The 17,201-nt window shown below is 36.5% G+C and overlaps 1 long non-coding RNA gene across 1 annotated transcript; it reads right to left on the minus strand.

Moving 5' to 3' along the window:
* Positions 1-3,791: 3,791 nt before the first annotated feature.
* Positions 3,792-9,136, minus strand: LOC107680870 (uncharacterized). The gene is made up of 3 exons (XR_001633197.1): positions 9,012-9,136; positions 5,569-5,659; positions 3,792-4,806 (listed from the first exon to the last, which is right to left on the minus strand). It is a non-coding gene; the product is annotated as an uncharacterized LOC107680870 (long non-coding RNA).
* Between the last annotated feature and the right edge of the window lie 8,065 nt (positions 9,137-17,201).

The following is a 17,201-nucleotide window of genomic DNA, read 5'->3' on the forward strand; positions in this document are numbered from 1 at the left end:
CAAGAGGAGACTGGTTTTCCTTTGCTAAAGTAAGGAAACTTTGCTTCCTTTGCTCCTGTAAACAAACATTGGTTCTCATGAGACTAGCAAATTCTCACCGGAGCTTATGCTTTGCCGACATCCTACGTCATCCGCAGGAACGGCTTGCGCGTACGACAGTTAGCGGAAGTTAAAGAAAAGTGTTTATAATGTTTTAAATATGGATATTTTTCTTTCAAAAACACATCGATTCACTACAGAAGGCCTTTATTCACCCCCCGGAGCCGTTTGAAACACTTTTTTTATGGATGGGCGATTTTTTATTTAAAGGAGTCATATGATGCCATTTTAAAGATCATTATTTTGTGTAGTTGGTGTAACAGAATATGTTGACATGCTTTAATGTTCAAAAAACACATTATTTTTCAAATACTGACACTCCAAAGAGAAAGGAAAACTTGAAATCGCATCATATGACCCCTTTAAGTTCTTTTGGACTGATGCATGCAACACCCGCTGAGTGGCATTAAACAGCTTGAAAGATCAAAGACTATTTTTAAAATAACTCCGACTGGATTCGACTGAAAGAAGAAAGTCATATACACCTAGGATGTCTCGGGGGTGAGTAAAACGCAGCCTAATTTTCATTTTGGGTGACCTAACCCTTTAATTTTTGTAGTGAACATTATGCCACATGCGTCAGTTGAGGTTAACTTGCATTGAACCTGAATTAAGGAATATTCATTTCATTCCATTCCTCTAATAGTTTTTCTCTAGCTATTCTCAAACATTTATCCTCTTACCGCTCTTTTCATATTGTTCACCCTGGGGCCAGTTGCGTAAACTGCTTAGACTATAATATTAGAAGTCAGTCATACTAATTTTTTAAAGGCTAGTCCTTACTTTTTGAAGTCAGTGCATTAAAAAAAATAGACCAAATTTGATAATTTTGGTCAGACTACCTCTTAAGATACTGTCTTAACATAATGGCTGTGTTAATGAAACTGGCTCCTGTTCTCTTGTCAAGATTTACCCCCTGCTTTTCTCTGTAGCACATTTGTAGTCTTCACCACACGCACTAATTCCCTGCACCTCTGTCTCTCTTCCTGCATCTCTGTATGTCAGAGAGTGCTGACTCTGGCTGTTCTGCCTACAGTGAGGCTCAGATGAACAGTGCATTAGACTCACATGAATGTGACTCTAAGAAGTCAAGATGGATGCGAAGAATCAGGCAGTAACAAATCAAACCCGCTAAGAATCACACCACATGGGTGCAATTAACGGCAGGAAGTTTTGTGACCGGAAAAGCCATAAAGATACAACCTGATTTGAAGAACGAGGCTGAGGCGGAGAAAGGCCGGGTTTGATTTATGGATACAACACACATTGTTGTGAGTGCGTTTACGTGCCTATGGAAATACAGAAAAACAGAAGCATGTACATGAATGCAATGCTCCACACTGCATTTATATAAAGTGGGCCCTCGATAAAGAATTTATGATGGTAACTAAATAATTACTCACAAGTTAATGCACAGCAGGAGGGGAAAGGGAGTGAGATACAAAGTAAGAGGTAGACAGAAAGATCAGCATGATTCACAACCCGTTACATGAACACAAACAGCTGTATCACGCAAACTCATTGCAATGATTTTTCATACATATTTTATTTCAGCCATCATCGCTCCAGCCTTTGAATCATCCTTTTTATCATTCACATAATCATCCTCCTAAAAGTTTTTTTTGGTCTTTATTTTAAATTTTGTTTTTTTGTTTTTGTTTTTTCCAGCTGAAATGTTCTCGCCCTGACTGCATTTAATTTTTTATCTTGCTCGAAGTCTCAGCTTAATCTGAACATATAAAAAAGTAAACTTTTTCAAAGAAAACTAAAAAAAGCAAACAAACAAACAAACAAACAAAGAAAAATATATCCAGAAACTGTAATACCGTCTTAAAGAGGATATACAATATTAACAACATTAATCATCAGTGTTTTGATGATATCCAACAGGTTGCTAGATCTGTTTGTCATTAGTAGTGTTAGTATCAAGTTCATCGTCAGTTTTTTGTGTTGAGCATCACTTATTAAATTATCATTGCATCAAGTTGACATCATCCATGTTAATATAAGCATGCAAACACATTTCCTCAGGATCATTCAGAATTGCACTGACATAGAGAGGAAAGAGGGGAGACAAACAGAGAGAGAGAAAATTATGGCCTGGGGTGAACCGAAGGGAAAGCTATCGTCAAAGTTTGTATTTTGTGGGAGCTGATGACGGGGTCAGAGGTCACTCTACAGGGATCGTGCCTCCACAGTGTAAGATCTAAGGCAGCAGAAGAGATGGGCCTGCTGGAGACAGGAGCTGAAGCCTGCGGGTCGATACCACATCCACGTGTATGAGGGAATCAATGGCCTCTTAGAAAACAACAAGAGCTGATATACGATAACGGACTAAGGACTGAGCACACACCGGTGAGAGTGTGTGTGTGCGTCCAAGGCCTGGCATGTGATTAATAATGGAAACAGAGAAAATATGAGCTCAGTGGGAAATAATTATACTGATGTACATTTCAATAACATGAGTGTTAGTGATTGGTAATGCAGTATTCCTCCATTGAGGGACGTGTGCGTTAGCATTGGCAGTGGTTGTACTGCAATATTAAAGAGACAGTTCATCTTAAATTAAATATTCTGCTATCATTTATGCACCGTCATGTCTTTTCAAACCTGCATTACTTTCTTTCTTCTGCAAAATATGATATTTTGAAGCCAGCGGTGTCCAAAAACAATATTGGACCCCATTGGATTTCATTGTATAAGGATTTTGTGAAGAAAAATTTATTTTTTCATACAGGTTTGGAACGGCATGAGGGTGAGTAAAAGACAGATTTTTCATTTCTGGGTGAATTATCCTTTTAATAGAGGCAGTGACCCTGGATATCAAGGGTATGTGAATTTAGCGCTTTGGCCACTATGTTGCTTCTGACTAGAGAAGCAGAAACTTTACTGAACATATTTTAAAAAAAGCATCTGAAGTCAGTTTGTAATGTAAAATTATACGAGTAATCTTGTGGCCCTAAAACAATAAAAGATGTGTCCCCCTCTTTGCCTCTGTTTGCAAGGAATGCTCAGACAGAAAAGATAGTCACATTAGCCAAAAGAGATGAAGAGAACCAGTTTGTCTTTTTTCCCCCTTTTTCTTTTAAAGACAATGAAAAACTTCCATCATTTTATTCCTCGACAGCAGTGGCCACCAGGTTTGTCCCCTCGTACACACAGAGCACATTTACAAAAAAGAAAAGCACACCCAACACGAGAACACAGATCAGGCTAGGGACACGTTTCAGTGACGAGCTGGTTAGGGACACAACAGAGACAGGTCACTACCACATTCGACGGAGAACGACCGAAACGCGCGTCTGAGATATAGACCCTGACCCTACCAAGTGCAACAGGTCCTACACAAGAAATAGTTCCTCTAAGACACAGGACAGGAGACACTTGATTGTTCAAAACGAGATTTTCTCTGCGCAGGACAAAGGACGGGAATTGGAGACATACATGGGGTCACGGTGACATATACCGACACAGGCATACACGCGCACACACAAACCGACGAGCAAATGCATATCGACACAAAAGAGCACTCCTACAAACACATAGAATACATGGGAGGAAAAAAGAGGATGAATGCATGTGTCTTTCCAAAGTGGTCCTCTTGGCAGAAGGATGATGGAGAGCACACACTTCCTCCTTTGAAATTAAAAATGTCTAAGAGAAAAAAAATCCTGGCGTGGTATAAATATAAAATACTATGGCCAGATCTTTTCCCCGTAGGATATGTTTCCAGGAAGTGCACACAAATCCAAGGTCCGTCCCAGTTAGGGTCCTCTGGCAATATTTGAAATCAATGATAGCTCCCTTTGGAAGAGTTCTCAGTGGGATTCAGTCTGCCAGTGTGTCCATGTCAGGGAAACATATTCTCCAATCATTTCATTCAGTATCTGGTAGAACAAGAAGAATGGCTGGACTCTAGTAAACGAAGGAAAAAAGGAAACACTGCTGATCTCAATGAGCTCCAAGCAGAAGGTGATAAAAATGTAAAAGGCAGAGGGACACATTTCAATACTGCACGACACGATTTGGCCAATGTATCTGTCCTTATTTCTCCTTCTCCAGATGGGAACGGTCATAAAGTAGTCCTCCTCTCCAGAGAAACAGTAAACAGTTGCAAGGATTCTGCATTGGCAGAGAAGACCACTCCGAGAACTCGCAGCTACTTGTCAGACTGAAAACACCTTGTAGAGATTTTCTATAGCTACACACAGACACCCGTACAAACTCACATACACACATGCGCTCACACATACACAGAAACATTCGTGGTCCATAAGCTATCAGGTCTCTCCTGATTATTTTTTGTTTTTTAAGTAATTAAAATCTTTTTTTTTTTGTAGGCTCAGTTTCAGATAACTAAATAAAGATGATCTATTTAAAGTGGGAATGTTTGTCATATTTCCCCTGAATAAATCATGACATATTTTGACTTCAACATCATTCCTGAAGCAAAACCATCCATGCCAGTTGTTACGATTCCATGTGTGAATATGTCTGTTTGTTTATGTGTGTGTGGAGATGTATCTGTGTGATTTGTGTCTGGTCTAGTCTAGTTATTTTTCTCTATATTGTGTTGGGTCTGCAGGGTTGACTTAGAGGAATAGCACTACCACAAGCACAGTCTCTTCTCTGGTTCTTTCTTGATGAATAATTATTCACAGGTGAAAAGAAAGAATGTATTTCTGTTGCTAAAAAGATAATGCTGACCTGAGGATAAGAAAAAGAAACAGAGACAGAAAAAACACTGTTAACCATATAAACACAAACGGCAATTTACATAAACACAAAGAGCTTCAGTGAACAGATGGCTGCATTCATACATTGTATGGGATTGACAACTGCATTTACTATCAGATGTGACTGTTACATAGCTGAGAAAAGCAGCTTGAATGGTGTCATATGAACAAATAACCGTTCTGAACAATTTTGTTTAGAAAGTCATGAATAAATATCAAAGATAGTGTCTTTAAACGGTAGGAAGCACCACAATTAACATGATAAAAAATGAGTTAATGTGTCAAATGTTAATTAACCAATAGTGGCTTCAAGTGCTGTTTTCATTTTTTTAGACAGCAGATTTGGGTTGCACTCAGACCACAAAACAAGCTCATATCTTTGCCTCGTCTTCCTCGGTGAGTTACCAGAACCCCACATGACTAGTTGTTCAGTGCGGTGCCATTTACATATTAACCACACTTGCTCTCAAAATTCGCCTTTGTGTCCTGAAAATTGTCTTTATAGAATGCAGTTGTTAGTAACAAAGCTGAGAACGCAACCATATTTAGCACTCTAAAATAGGACTAATAGACATATCCTGCTGCCGTGTAAACACTGATGTTTTTGTCAGTGTGTGTTAGTTTATGACTGAAACCTGAAGTACTCCAGTGTGACACCCACACAGATCCCCTATGTGAGGAAGTACCCTTCTATTTACAGCATGCGATTATGTTCATGTGTGCGTGTACTCACATCTCTACTCAGAGTGAGGGCTGTCCACCACTATGTGTGGCTTAGGGGAGGCTGTGGCACTCTTTGACACGTATGTGTTTATGGATTTCTCCTGTGAAAGGTAAACAGCAATGAAAATACATGATTATTCAGAAGGTGATTTCATACATATAAGGCATTATCAAAGCAATTAATGATTTATTATATTATATCTTTTCAGTATTAACTGTAACTAAGAGTTATAATCAGTGCTGGGTAGTAACTGATTACATGTAATCTGGATTACATGATCAAATTCCAAAAACTGAGTACACAGTACTCGTACTTACTGTGTGTCAAACCATTTAGTTTTGACTGTATTCACAATATAGCATGGCCATGTAAATCTCATGTAAATAATTTTCCGATCCATGCTTCTAAATTTAGGGGTGAGAGAAGCACTCCTCATGTAATTAGACAATGTATGAAATGAATAATTATGCAAGTTACTAAACACAGGTGATGTATAGCTGTGAAACACTGTCTTCATCATATCCAGTGACCTTCAGAAATTGTTGGTTCTGGCAGTCATGACAATGATATTTCAGACCCAAAGGGGTAAATAACGGTGCAAATACCAGTAAACTAACTAGCATAAACCTTAGTAAATCACCTTGCATGATACTCTGCTCCCATAAATTTTGCATCTGAAATGGAAACTCCTACAAATGCATATGCAATAGGTTAGCCGAAAAAAAAAAAACTATCCACGCCCTTTCATCGCTATTTGTAAATCTGGTCCTATGTCTCGTTCTCCCATACAAAAAACAAATCGACTCAAATCAGTATTTCAAGTTCATTTATTTATTTATTTGTTAAGTAGCCATGTAATAGGAAAGATTATGTGTAATCAGTCAGAAAATAAATCGCTTCAGAGGTCCTGATCCTGCTGTTAAGATTTAATGTGTAATACGTGAGGCCTTACATACAACTCTTATTTTATATAACCACGAGAAAGGTAAGTATTATACTAATTAAGATTATAAGGTCTTTTATAGGTCATTATAAATGCATTATCGCACATTATGAATACCTTTATTTTAATGCATTATATATACAGGCTTCAAGGAAAGAGTTACCAGAAAGGTTTCTTTTTCCATTTAGGTTTTCTTTCTTTCTAGATTTTCTTTTAGTCTTATCAAGAGAAAGCTACATTTTAGTAGCTGATACCAATACCCGTGAAAATCTGGTTTCACAATTTCAATACCATAGCAATATTCAAAGTGTTATTTAATATTTAATACTGTATTAACAAATGAAATTAAAACAAAAGAATGTAGTTTTAAGTATTTTTCAATGAAGAAAGCATTGCTTCAATTATTATTCACGCCAACAGTGAGCGAGTAAGTGGTCTGCTCTTTTTTTGTGCTAATGTTTTCTGATTAATGCTGTCAACATAATAGACAGCAGCAGCTCTATTAGACTGTATTTACACTGCAAGCTCTAATGCACACATCCATTTTTTTTCTCCCGTCTGTTTACATTCACTTAAAACATAACTGACTGTATACATGATTATCTCACCCAGATGGGGATTTTAACTAAAACTGCATTTGACCGTGAGGTGCAAGCACACTTTACAGGGTGTGTGGGCAAATAAAAACCTAAATAAATACTTTTGACAACCATAGTCTTTTTTAAGACAAGTGAACCTTGAATGGTGTTTACTGACGAACAGGTATCAGGTGTGAAGGTTAAAGGCATTTTAACAAGGACTTGGCTTGTATAGAGAACACTGCCTATACACAATAACACACTGCACACATTGATTGATTTTCACATGCTCGCTCACACACACACACACACACAACTGATTACATGTAATCTGGATTACATGATCAAATTCCAAAAACTGAGTACACAGTACTCGTACTTACTGTGTGTCAAACCATTTAGTTTTGACTGTATTCACAATATAGCATGGCCATGTAAATCTCATGTAAATAATTTTCCGATCCATGCTTCTAAATTTAGGGGTGAGAGAAGCACTCCTCATGTAATTAGACAATGTATGAAATGAATAATTATGCAAGTTACTAAACACAGGTGATGTATAGCTGTGAAACACTGTCTTCATCATATCCAGTGACCTTCAGAAATTGTTGGTTCTGGCAGTCATGACAATGATATTTCAGACCCAAAGGGGTAAATAACGGTGCAAATACCAGTAAACTAACTAGCATAAACCTTAGTAAATCACCTTGCATGATACTCTGCTCCCATAAATTTTGCATCTGAAATGGAAACTCCTACAAATGCATATGCAATAGGTTAGCCGAAAAAAAAAAAACTATCCACGCCCTTTCATCGCTATTTGTAAATCTGGTCCTATGTCTCGTTCTCCCATACAAAAAACAAATCGACTCAAATCAGTATTTCAAGTTCATTTATTTATTTATTTGTTAAGTAGCCATGTAATAGGAAAGATTATGTGTAATCAGTCAGAAAATAAATCGCTTCAGAGGTCCTGATCCTGCTGTTAAGATTTAATGTGTAATACGTGAGGCCTTACATACAACTCTTATTTTATATAACCACGAGAAAGGTAAGTATTATACTAATTAAGATTATAAGGTCTTTTATAGGTCATTATAAATGCATTATCGCACATTATGAATACCTTTATTTTAATGCATTATATATACAGGCTTCAAGGAAAGAGTTACCAGAAAGGTTTCTTTTTCCATTTAGGTTTTCTTTCTTTCTAGATTTTCTTTTAGTCTTATCAAGAGAAAGCTACATTTTAGTAGCTGATACCAATACCCGTGAAAATCTGGTTTCACAATTTCAATACCATAGCAATATTCAAAGTGTTATTTAATATTTAATACTGTATTAACAAATGAAATTAAAACAAAAGAATGTAGTTTTAAGTATTTTTCAATGAAGAAAGCATTGCTTCAATTATTATTCACGCCAACAGTGAGCGAGTAAGTGGTCTGCTCTTTTTTTGTGCTAATGTTTTCTGATTAATGCTGTCAACATAATAGACAGCAGCAGCTCTATTAGACTGTATTTACACTGCAAGCTCTAATGCACACATCCATTTTTTTTCTCCCGTCTGTTTACATTCACTTAAAACATAACTGACTGTATACATGATTATCTCACCCAGATGGGGATTTTAACTAAAAGTGCATTTGATCGTGAGGTGCAAGCATTCTTTACAGGGCTTGCAGGCAAATAAAAACCTAAATACATACTTTTGACAACCGTAGTCCTTTTCAAGACAAGACAGCCTGCTTGAATGGTGTACACTTATAAAGACAAACAGGTATCAGGTGCGAAGGTTAAAGGCATTTTAAATCGCACTTGTATAGAGGACACTGCCTATACACAATAACACACAGCACACACTGATTGATTTTCACATGCTCGCTCACACACACACACACACACACACTCCATGCGGTCACGCTGTCTACCTCCACCAGCTGGTGCCAGTGTTCAATAGGCTTGCGGGGATTCGCCAGCATGGCTGTCCAGTGCTCCCTTCCCGGTCCATCAGCATCACTGCCCACACGGCACATGCCGATCACCTCATTATGACCGATACTGAGAGACAGAGAGAGAGAGAGTGGGAGGGAGAGAGTGAATTAATGCAGTTAAGCTAAGAAACGAAGGAGAACCACAGAACAGTGCATCCATTACATCAAATAGGCGAGAGAGAGAACCAAAGACGGAAAAGAGACACAGGAGAACATGAGGCGCTAGGAAGCACAAAGTAACAAGATAAAAAAGCAGGCCTAATCGGCATCATATAATTAGAAAGATGTAGACAGGACCTTAGTGTCATATAGCAACCTGCCCATTAAGACACACACACACCCTCAGACGCACTGAGAGAGTTTCCACACGCAGTCCTTTAATTACGTGGACACAGACTGAGAGATCACATAATTACACAGACAAACAGAGAACAGAAGGAGAGAGAGACAGAGGTACATTCCAATTATTGAATTACCAAGATAAACAAAGTGAGGCAAGAGCACAGGGAGTGGATTCAATGATTTGAGCGAAAATTTTTCACAGAGGACAGATGGGTATAGTTGTTTATGATAGGTCCACTGATTACCGAGATAAAGAAAACGAGAGAGAGAGAAGATTAGAAGAGAGAGAGGTGTCCTAATCACTTAATTACTCGAAAAGTGAGTATGAAAAGCTGCTCAAGTGACGGTGGAATAACAAGCGGGTTCAATAAGTGGAACTTAAATAAATCTTTCCTCTTGCATTTACTGTTGATCAGAGACAAGGACAGAAAATAAATGGCATTAATGCATACTGTTTACTGCCAAGCAGGAGAAGTAGAAAAAAAAATACTCCAGAGTTTATGTGTGTCACGTGACAGGCCTGGATTTGTATAGAGACATCAGAGACTTTATAAAGACCTACTTTCATGAGTGTAACTACGCTATTGCGATAGTGATGACATAATAATAACAGTCATTTCACATGAAATATAAGACCCTGCGACAGTTTTTATATACACAATACCGTAAAGTTTGGGGTCGGTAAGATTCTTTTAAAGGATTAGTTAGTAGTAGAGCATTTGTGGTTAAAAAGTATATAATTTTATTTATTTTTTTTAGAAAATGACGGATCGTTTTGTTTGATAAGACCCTTATTCCTCAGCTGGGATCGTGTAGAGCCCTTTGAAGCTGCAGTGAAACTGCAATTTGGACCCTCAACCTGTTTTGAATCCCCATTGAAGTCCACTATATGGAGAAAAATCCTGGAATGTTTTCCTCAAAAACCTTTATTTCTTTTCAACTGAAGAAAGAAAGACAATAACATCTTGGATGACATGGAGGTGAGTAAATTAACAGGAATTTTTTTATTCTGGAAGTGAACTAATCCTGTCTCTTATGCTCACCAAAACTGCATTTATTTGATCAAACGTACATGAAAAACATGAATATAACATTAATAATAAAAATTAAATAACAATAATAAAAATAACTGTTTTCTATTGTAATATATTTTAAAATGTAATTTAGTCCTGTGATGGCAAAGCTGAATTTTCAGCATCATTACTTCAGTCTTCAGTGTCACATGACCCTTCAGAAATCATCTAACATGATGATTTGCTGCTCAAGAAACATCTCTCAGTATTATCAAAGTTGAAAACAGTTGTACTGCTTAATATTTTTGTGGAAACCGTGATACATATTTTCAGCTTTTATTTGAAACAGAAATCTTTTAAAACATTGCAAAATGTCTTTAATGTCACTGAATAAAAGAAGAAAAAAAAATTCTACTGACCCCCAAAGTTTGAATGGTAGTGTAGATAAATAAAACTGTCCTCTCAAATAATTTTAGAGAAATGATACGATTTGTCCAGATGGTTCAAACAAACAGGTCAAATAAATGAGTCACCTATTCACTTGAGCTCCTGAGTCTATTTTTTAAAATGCTGCTGTGCCCTGTTTTTACTCAGTTATATTAATCATTTATCTTTTAGTATAAATGTAGTAGGCTAATTTAATCAGTCATTCTTGAGACATGGGACAAAACAGGTCCAGCAAGGGTAACTGCTATTAGGTTTAAAAATAAAAATATTTTCAATTTTAAATGTCATGAGGGATTAATAATAGAATGTATTTAACACAATTATCACCTTCAATTTCACCCTGTTTTGTCCCACTTCTCAAGAATGACTGTAATACTGTCATCCTAATTCAGATCTTAATTTGTGCCAAATAAATACAGCTTTGATAGTTATACAATTTAACTGAATTAACCCCCTTAAATAGCTTCAATGTAGCTACTTTTTGTTAGCAGTTTGAAGCATAGTTAACTATTTTTTTATGTAGCTTGACTGTAGTTTAATAAATCAAGTCATGCTCAAAGAAATGAGTGCCAGCAGGATTTATGTCCTGACTTTATTTTAATAACAATAATGCCAAAATAAAGTCAATCAAGCTTGATTGAAGACTTAAAACAAAGTCTTTGTTTTGCAAAAACCCTAAAATCAAATGAATAACATAGTTTTATGAAGCAATCTGCATGCCATGAACAACGTTTCTTCATCTCAAAAAAAAATAACTTGCTTTGCCTGCACCTGTGTGACGTCATCCACAGTAATGCTGGTTTAAATACAGAAACGCTAAAACATTGCAAAATGGATTGTTTAGCATGTCAGATATATATAGATGACTATTATCCAGCCAATAATGCTTCTGAATGGAGCGTTTAGCACAGATGGCATGCAGCAAAGCTAAGAGCAATTCATCAGGCGTTATCTGTGGCTCACAGATGAGCTGCTTCATTAGGAGGGGCGGCTGGTGTGCCGCGTGCCATTGGGAAGAGATGAAATCACGGAGAGCATCCACAAACACGCATTTGGGAAACTCGGATGTGCATTTCTTCAGAACTGACAGCAGTTCTTAAAATAGAATCTAATACATGATTTGTATGCATCTGGTTTTTCAAGGCGTATTTTGTTCCACAAAATAAAAAATATGTCCATAAAAGTGGGATTAGGTGACACTACACATGCACCTACCAGTACATGCACTTAATTTTCAAAAAGTAAAAAACATACAGAATAATGCAAAAGCCAAACATAAATGCCAATCTGAAGGTCTATCATACTGAAGTGCAGCAAGAAGAGCCCCCCCCACACACACACAGAGAAGAGGTGACTTAAGGTGTGCCCACCAGACAAGAAACACTGGCTGTGTTACACCACCAGACACCACTTCCATTAGTATTAGGCTGTCATGTATATTCATGAGGTGTCTGTCTTTATGCAAAACAGTGCAGAAGTCAATCAGGAATAGTCTGACACATGAGGGCATAAGGCCCTGTGTTCAGTGGAGCGCAAACACATACAAATATGTGCAACAGGAATTCTAATTAACCAATTAAACAACAAACTATCTCATCAGTATCGGTCACAGAGATCCTTAAATGCATGAAAAAATCATTCTTTATTCAGTTATTCATTGCTAACTTCTCAACAACATAGCAACTGGCACTATTTTGGTCTATTCTGAAATTTGTTATTAATTATAGTTTAATATCAAACAATAAAGCTAGCAATTAAATTGGTAAACATTACAAATGTTACGTATTTAACAAGAAAACATAACATTGAATATTATATAACAAATTTTTTTATATTATAATATTAGATAATGGGAAATATTTCAGATTCTGTTTCTAGGTTCTTAATCAAATAAGAACATTTTCTGACAGTGATTATGACGTGACTTTGTTCAAATGCTCAGATGTTATTGCTTCTGCTGAAGCTCAGTATTCTTTTCAGATCATCTAAAATCATGTGGAGTTCAAGTGATTCAAGCTCGAGTACTGCAAGGTCACTCATAATTGTTATGCTGGTAATACAATTTGTTGAGGGAAAAAATAATGGTGAATATCATCAAATATTATGACAAGTATTTTCTATTGTAATATATTTTAAAATGTAATTTATTCCTGTGATGGCAAAGCTGAATTTTCAGCATCATTACTACTCCAGTCTTCAGTGTCACATAATCCTTCAGAAATCATACTAATATGCTGATTTGCTGCTCAAGAAATATCTCTCAGTATTATCAACGTTGAAAACAGTTTTTTTTTTTTTCAAGATTCAGGGATGTTCAGAAGAACAGCCTTTTATATAGCCATTATAAATGGCTTGACTGTCACTTTGTATAAATTCAATGTGGATATGAGTATCAAGTTCTTACTGATCCCAAACTTTGGAATGGTAGCATTTATTACACTAGAGAACTATTACAATAGGAAAGTATTTACACAACTGGACTCTGTAGGAAACACTGTGTTGATCTAATTTGAAGCTCTCCCACAGACCTTCAATAAATGCTTTATTCTTTCAATGAATGGAAAATCCATGTGTTCCTGAATAAATTCTGTGAGACACAGCCTGTAAGCACGCCTAAAGTTACAAGTGGGCACTTCCTGTCAAGCCTCATATAACAGCAGGGAGCTTGATGTGTTGCAGCATGTCTCAGAGCCCATCACAGCATGATTATTAGTACTTATAAAGCACATATTCTGCATGACCATATTCTTATTATTCTACCTAAACTTAACAACTACCTTACTAACTATTAATAACAAGCACCAAATTAGGAGTTTATTGAGGCAAAAGTTGTAGTTAATGGTTTGTTAATAGCGAGAATTGGGCCTTAAAATAAAGTGAGCATATAATTTTTAATGCTTTGTTGTGAGATATTATTATACAATTTTAAATAACCGTTTTTATTTTAATGTATTTTAAAAAATATTTTTTTTCTTTGATGGATTTTCATCAGCTTTGATCCTTCAAAAAACATTCTAATATGCTGATTTTGAACTCAAGAAACCTTCATTATTATTATTAATAATGTTTGAAATGGTTCTGCTGGGTAAGATTTTTCAAAACCGAGAACATTTTTTTTCAGGATTCTCTGAATAATAGTGATTTTATTCAAAGACATTTATGACGTTAAGTATTTCTATTTCAAATAAATGCTGTTCTTCTGAACTTTCTATTCATCAGTTTAATGCATCTTTGCTTAGTAAAAGTAATAATTTCCTCTGCTGTTCCTAAATGCTTCCACTTTCCAATAATACCACTTACAGTTGACCATGGTATAGCTAGCAAGGATGAAATTTCAAAAACTGACTTATTGCAAAGTTGGCATCCTATCACAGACCCATGTTTGAATTCTATTTTTTTATTTTTATTTTATTTATTTTTTTACAAATCTTTATAAATTAATTGACTAATTAAGAGGTTTGTATCCCTATACTTTTTTCCACATAGTGTGTGCTTAATTCAGATTAAAAATTTATTTACATTTGTCGTATTATCACTTGCATGAGTTTACAGAAATCAAATGGGCGGATTCTCCTATCTGAAGCATATGTGTTGAGATGCTAGGCTTGTTTTTTCCCTTACACTCTTTGTTGAAACTTTCATCCTTCTCTCAAGTTCTTGTTCTGCCAGACAGAATTAATCATCAGCTATGATGAAAAAAGAACAAGGGTAGCAGAGGTAAACAGAAAGAGCTGCAATATTTCATCAAAAACGTCAAGCATCTGAGGTACATCTCCAAGAACTATAGGAGCTGCCAGCTTTGGGTCTGTGTCCGTACATGTGATGTGAATTTTTTTATTTTTTTGTTACACATCAGCACCTTGAAAAATGTATTATACCTCAAGTCATTTTTTTTTTTCGAACCAGCCGAGTAAGTAAATCCGCTAATGCCACCTGAGCAGCCGATTGGCTGAATCCTGCGTGTAAACATTTCATTTACACCCATTCACGTCAGACACACAAATGTCAGAAACATACTCAAATCCAGCATGCATCACTGAATAATTTTTCAATTTGTCTCGTCAGACAGAGTAGATGGTGCCAAATTTATCTTCTTTCCTTCATTTGACCTAGTCGTGCTGTGGAAAATTTCATCTACCTTATTTAAGCACACTGCATCTTGTGTTTGATTTGATTTATTCTCTTTGTTCTCCAAAGGTACAAACACATTTTAAAATAACAATATTCTATGATGATGATAAAAATGTTTCTAAAAACTGCTCCATTAAGATGCAGTGGCAATTTCTGGAGTGCTCTTGAAAAAAGGCTCCTTTGCACAGTTGACCTTCACTAATTTCATGTAATTTTCTCTGGAAGGACGAGCGCATGCATCACTAGATCTCCTCACACCTCTGCTACCATCGTCCCCAAGGACACATCATCATCATCGACTTGGCATGTAATCACGCACGATTATCAATTGTGAAAAACGTCTCGTGAATATAAAATTAGCTTTTCAACTTTTCACTTAAGAGAAATATGCAAGTACAATAAAAGTTACCACCATTATTATAAAATCTGTCCTGGCTAAGCTTCTTATGAAATCCATCACAATTTCTTGGGCTAAATTCACTAAACCGTGTTTCATCTTAAAGGGGTCATATGATGCGATTTAAATTTTTCCTTTCTCTTTGGAGTGTTACAAGTCATCTCTGATCACAAATGCAGAAAGAGTTTTATGTTTACGCAGCGCGATGCAATGCAACACAACGCGTAAAAAGACAGTTGCCGGGCACACCGTTCTCGACACCGTCGCCTCGGCTCACTCTAGCCCGGCCTCAGCTCACGCTAAGCCGGGGCTTCCGCTAGGCCACTGTGTTTTTCGTTGTGAAAACGAAACTACTAAAATAATGTTCTTTTTAGCAGCATCTTATGACTCCTTTAAATCACATACCACTCTAAAAACAGTTAACAAACACTATAGGCACAAAATCAGTGCTGAATTTAATTTTAAATGCCATTTTTAAAAGGACAAACATGCCTCCTTTCTACATATATTACATTGTAAAAATTGGTTACCTTAAAGAGCTATTTCTACCTGATTTAATCAATAAAAATTTGCTTTGTTTGTATAAGTGAATGTTTTCAGGCGATATTAAGCAATATTTTTGACTTAAATAAAAACAGTTCATTTAGATTTTAATATTTTTTTTAGTGTAGATTCAATGAAGATTTACTTTATTCACAAAACTCAGCGCTATTTGTCTTGCGTAATTAACATTGCGTATGTACTGCCCAGGGAAAGCAATTTTGCTCAAAAGAGACATTTGTGCATATTTTTATTGATGACAGCACTAATTTATCAAATGATGATCAAGTAAAGGAGAAGAGTGTTATATCTTGGCTCACTTCCAGAAGTTTGGTGTAGTCAAGTGCACTTCCAGCATTTCCTATTGAGGTGTTGGCATGATGCCGATATGTTCAGTGCGAGTGCTTTGACATATTGAGCAGTGGTGCTCACAGCAGACCAGGGTTTGAGTATGGCCCAGGACATGTTGCCACCCTGTTCCCCTTCCTGTCTCTACTACTGTGCATGGCAATAAATGTAGCAAAAAAAACGATTGCTGTTCTGCTCAGGACCTGGATGGCCACTTTCCTGCAGGGTTTAGATTTAACCACACTCTAACGCACCTCAACAATCTAATCAACTGTTCACCCAAAAATGAAAATTCTGTCATCATTTATTCACCCGACCTCTATGACTATCTTACTTCAGTGGAGCATAAAAAATTTTGTCCACATAATGGGAGCCAATGGTAACCAAAACAGATTGGGGACCATCATTCTTAAAAAAATATGTTCTTTTTTGGTTTGCCGAAGAAAGTCAGTCATACCAGTTTAGAATTATTTTTGGGTGAAGGATTTCTTGAAAATTACCCGCAGGTGTGTTTGATTAGGGCTGTAACTCAAATCCCCGGGACAGTGGCCCTCCAGGACTGAAGTTGAATTGCCCTGCTGTACGGTCTCAATATAGTAGTCGAACATCTGTTGTAGTGTAGCATTCTGCATTCTTCACAACCTAGCACTCAGAACCATTCTTTTTTGCCGTATTTGTGGCGTTACCTAATTTGCATAAATCAAGGGCTAAAACAACTCAGACAGCATGTGCAAATACACAATGCTATCAAATGGTTGTGGCTAGAAGGGATACAGCTTCGACCGGAAACTAACAATGAAATTTAATTTTCTACCTATTAGATTGTGTTTTATTAACACCTACCCCTACCCTAAAACTACCCCTTACAATAATGCAAAATAGTAATTATTGTTGTATAGTGTGACAGAA

This window comes from Sinocyclocheilus anshuiensis, unplaced genomic scaffold, assembly GCF_001515605.1.
Source record: "Sinocyclocheilus anshuiensis isolate Anshui unplaced genomic scaffold, SAMN03320099.WGS_v1.1 scaffold1230, whole genome shotgun sequence".
NCBI lineage: Eukaryota > Metazoa > Chordata > Actinopteri > Cypriniformes > Cyprinidae > Sinocyclocheilus > Sinocyclocheilus anshuiensis.